Source organism: Colobus angolensis, unplaced genomic scaffold, assembly GCF_000951035.1.
Source record: "Colobus angolensis palliatus isolate OR3802 unplaced genomic scaffold, Cang.pa_1.0 Scaffold18, whole genome shotgun sequence".
In the NCBI taxonomy this organism is placed as follows: domain Eukaryota; kingdom Metazoa; phylum Chordata; class Mammalia; order Primates; family Cercopithecidae; genus Colobus; species Colobus angolensis.
The window spans coordinates 3,080,557-3,085,146 of record NW_012114932.1 but is presented as its reverse complement, the minus strand read 5'-3'; the positions used below and the strand labels follow the sequence as shown (position 1 = coordinate 3,085,146).

General features: G+C 50.7%; 1 protein-coding gene across 3 annotated transcripts in view; it reads right to left on the bottom strand.

The window, feature by feature from the left end:
• QRICH1 (glutamine-rich 1) overlaps nucleotides 1–3,740 on the bottom strand; it is a 77,011-nt gene extending 73,271 nt beyond the window's left edge. The window contains exons 1-2 of one of the 3 annotated variants that reach the window (XM_011939123.1): nucleotides 3,286–3,440; nucleotides 1,755–1,814 (exon numbers count right to left, since the gene is read on the bottom strand). The gene's annotated coding sequence lies outside the window, so the exon portion shown is untranslated. Of the gene's footprint in view, nucleotides 1–1,754; nucleotides 1,815–2,617; nucleotides 3,000–3,285 lie in introns of those variants that run through there. The other 2 variants (XM_011939124.1, XM_011939122.1) reach the window with 2 other exon arrangements.
• Between the last annotated feature and the right edge of the window lie 850 nt (nucleotides 3,741–4,590).

Below are 4,590 nucleotides of genomic sequence, written 5' to 3'. Positions count from 1 at the left end.
AAAAAAAACAAATCCCATCTCAAAAAAAAAAAAAGAGAGAGAAAAACAGCCTTCTGACACAGCCACCATTTCTACCTACAGTTTTGCCCTTGCCTGAAGAGTGAGACAAAAGGAGCACTCCTTCCCTCTTTCAGCAAAGGAAGAAATTAATCTATCATGTCTTCACACAGCCACATCAATTTAATAACAGAAATCACAATCTAATGTAATAACTAGGAAAAAATAAAAAGGAAGCATTTAAGTGAAGTCTGGAGAGGACTTAAAACATCTGGAACAAAATGCAGGGCAACAGAATAACAGAAAAGAACAGGTATTAGGCTGGGCGCAGTGGCTCACGCCTGTAATCCCCATACTTTAGGAGGCCGAGGTGGGCGGATCACGAGGTCTGGAGTTCGAGACCATCCTGGCTAACACAGTGAAACCCTGTCTCTACTAAAAAATACAAAAAATAAGGAGGGCATTGTGGCAGACACTTGTAGTCCCAGCTCCTTGGTAGGCTGAAGCAGGAGAATGGCGTGAACACAGGGGGCGGAGCTTGCAGTGAACCAAGATCTCACCACAGCACTCCAGCCCAGGCAAAAAAATAATAATAATAAAAAGAAAAGAACAGGTATTCATGTAACACCTAATTCTAAAGCTAATTCAGAAATCAGAGACCCTTACAGATCAAGAGTGGCCATTTAAAAAGCAGACAAGAAAGAGGCACGGCACATGAAATATAAACCACAACTAATTAAACTAAAAGAAAGCATATTAAGAAAAAAAAAAAAAAGCGTATCCAAAGTAAGGAAAGACATCCCTGATTCTGAAGCTGCCTTAAAGAAAGACAGTCACGTCCAGAGCCCCTGACTTTGGTTACTTTCCTAGAGCAATTCAAATTTAAAAGAAAAGCCACTATTTGATCTTTAGTTTGAAATGACAACATAAGCTGGAGAGAGGAACTGCAGAGGTTCTCAAAGAGGTATACGAATACTTCATCAGAGAGGACCCGAAGGAAGACATCTAATAAGTAAATCTTAGTTGACAAACTTGGAGAAACATTATTTATAAACACCAATTTAAAAGGAAGATCTCAAACTTAATAGTTGTTTTTAACAAAGATAACCCAGAACAAGCAAGCCTAAAAAACTAATCAAAATTTGGCCGGGTGCAGTGGCTCACATCTGTAATCCCAACACTCTGGGAGGCCAAGGGCGGGTGGATCACAAGGTCAGGAGTTCGAGGCCAGCCTGATGAACATGGTGAAACCCCATCTCTACCAAAAATACAAACATTAGCCGGGCATGGTGGCACAAGCCTGTAGTCCCAGCTACTCGGGAGGCTGAGGCAGGAGAATCGCTTCAACCTGGGAGGCGGAGGAGGTTGTAGTGAGCCGAGATCACACCGCTGCACTCCAGCCTGGGTGACAGAGCGAGACTCCGTCTCAAAAAATAAATAAATAAATAAAAATTTTAAGTGTATTCTAGAAAAACTCTACAGCTTTTCTTTGAACCATCTAGGTCCTTTTAAAAGCTGATGCCTTGCCACGCTTAAATATGCGGGTTCCACTGACTTACATCCTAACAGGAGAAAACTGCGCAAGTAGCAAACTGGCTGAATTCAAAGATGCTGTTCTCCCACATCTTCAGTTTACAGCAACTAACAGTTTCTGGAAGACAGCACGCAGAATAATTGACAGGATTTGTAATGCTTCAGTATTACCAGAAAAAAAACTGTGCACACATACTTCCAGCATATGAACAATTTTAACTCACCAGTCACCATGTTGCATGTATTTCTGCTGCTTGTCCTGAGTTCTTAAGACTTCTAATATTCTGAAGAAGACAGAACAAAAAAGTTCCTTCCATCCTCAGCCTCTTTTTATTAATAATTTTAACTTTGTTCTTAAAAAAAATACAGTACATTAGAAAGAACTACCCCACCATTATCAAATCTGCTGGCTAATTTTACTTCCTCTTAGCTTCCTTTTCCTTAAGCTTAATGAAGCAAGACTGTAAATCATAAACTAGCAGATATTTTGTATTAGAAAATAGAGGTGCATATTTCTCTAGGATAAACCTAGAACTTCCTTGACAACAAAACACAGTGGCAGGGTCAAAAAAAGAACTGAAAAGGACTGAAACCCTACATCAAAAGTGACTTTCACAGTGATACACTGTCAGATTTTAGTAATTTCTGCTGGAGATTTCTGCAATTTCAAAAAAGGTAAACACTGATTCTCAGGTTGTTCAATTTTGTTTAAGGTCAACTTTTTGGCTGAGGCAAAGGTGGGCCCTTAGTATAAGAGACTAAGTAAGCCCCTCCCACCTACGCAAAAGAAAAGCCTGCGTTTAAGGATTTAAACTGGCATTTTAGAGCTCGGAGTTCACATGGTCCACATAAGCGAATTCCCTTCCGGAGCGCACAGTGGTGACGTGTATGAATTGCGCTTATGGACGTATTAATTTCTAATGAAAGATAAGCAGGTACCACTCAAGGGCCTTCTAATATTAACCCTCCCTGCCCGGCACAAAGCCCAATACAAGGTGAGGAAATCCGAAGGGGCTCACTGCCCTCTCAAGCCAACAGGGCTTGGTTTCCGAAGCAGAAGCACCCTACCCAAGCACTCACACCGTACTTGGGCCTCAAGTAACGGCATTCTTTGAGGAGAACGGGCAATCTCGCCCCCCTCACAGAGGAGTGGAGCCGCAAGCCAGACAGCAAAGCTGGTTGGTTTCTTTCCAGACCGAGGCCACGGATGCCCGGGAACGTCACCAGACCAGAAAGGACCCAACAATCCTCAACCTTCCCCGCGCAACGAGCCTCGGCCGGCCCTCTGCTCAGCAGAAGCCTCCTGCGCGCTCTCGAGGCGGCACCGCCACCCAACATCAGAGCACGCGCCCCAAAACTGGGGTGTTGTGAAGGGCGCGCGCCACGGAAAGCCGCTCTTGCCCACGGGCCACAGCTCCTAGAGGAGAGATATCCGGACCGGGAACGCGCACGTCTGCGACCACGCGCACCCAGAGCCGCACAGCGCGCGCGCGCCCGCGCGTAAAACAGGCTCAGCCGCGCGCCCGCACTAGCGCGCGATCTCGCGCCGCGCCCACCCAAATCTCCGGCCCACCCCTCCCCCACCCACAGGGCGGGGTGCGCGAGCCCTGGAACGTTTTCGGCTCCGGAGCCGCCCCGAGCTCTCCAGGGCCCAGCGGTAGCGGCCCGCCCGCCCCCGCCCGCCGTTGTGTGGGGTGGGCTCCCCGACTCAGGCCCACAGCCTCGCCGCATCCCCGCCCGCACTGGAGCCCTCACCCGGCGACGTCACCGCCGCCGCCGCCTCCGCTCTACCCGCCGGCCCCGCCGCACCGCCAGGGACCCTGGTTCTGCCGTCGTCGCTCCAAGACCGACAGGATTTTCTCCTCACAGCTCCCTGGGCGCCATCTTACATTCAACCCTCACAGCCAATAGGAGTCGATTGCTCCTCTCGCGAGAATCGGGGCGTCGGATCCCGCGAGATCTGGGACTGCCTCCCGGCCAGACTTAAAGTGAACGCTTCAGCAGGGGGAGGCTGGCCGCGCCTCTGGCTGCTAAAGCAGATGGTGGATCCTAGGGTATGGACGGCTCGCTCCGCCCATGGACGTCCCTCCATGTGGGGTGGAGCTAGGGCCGTGACTTGGCCTAGTAGTGGAGCCTCGGAAGGCTAGGGTTCCAAGCTAGCTCCTTGGACCCACCTTCTGTCGCCCGCCAGAGCCTCCTTTGGTCGAGCACCCCCACGCGGGGCGGGGCCTGGCCGGGCTTGGCCTCTCGCTTAAGGTGGACTCCACAAGCTTCTGTCCTGGGCCTGGCGTCCCCAGGCGTGCCCTGCCTGGAAAGCCTCTAGGTTGCTCACCTCCTGGAGGACTCAGCATCTGGAACTCCCACCATCTGCTGCCATCTGAGTTCAGCCTTCAGCAGTTGGGTCCACCTTAAAGCGGGCCCCCTGGTAGCCTAGTGTTTGTATACAGGGAAAATGTGGAAGGCGTTAAAGCTGCAGGCACACTCAGGCCTCAGCAGCAGCCCACACTGCCCCCAGAGGGCTTCCAGCCAGACTCTTTTTGCCTCGGAGCTTTTGCCCTTGTTCCTCTTATCCTGGCAAACTCCCCGTAGTCTTTCGTGATTCCCTTCAGAAGTCACTTCGTTAGAGTAATCTTTTCTGAGGCCCAGGCTGGGTCAGGAACCTCTTCCAGTCTTGCACAGGCCCCAGGGTGACCTGGGGTGACCTCTGCCATATAGTGCATGGTCACCCATTTCCCCTCCCGTGAACTTGGAAGGCCACCACAGCACGTATGCCTCATCTCACGGTGCCCGGCACGTAGTAGGCACTCAAAAATTATATGCCGAATGGGCCGGGCGCGGTGGCTGACACCTGTAATCCCAACACTTTGGGAGGCCGAGGCGGTGGATCACCTCAGGTCAGGAGTTCGACACCAGCCTGGCCAACATGGCGAAACCCCCTCTCTACTAAAAATACAGAATGAGCCGAGTGTGGTGATGCATGCCTGTGATCCCCACCACTTAAGAGGCTGAGGCAGGAGAACTGCTTGAACCTGGGAGGCGGAGGTTGCAGTGAGCTGAGAT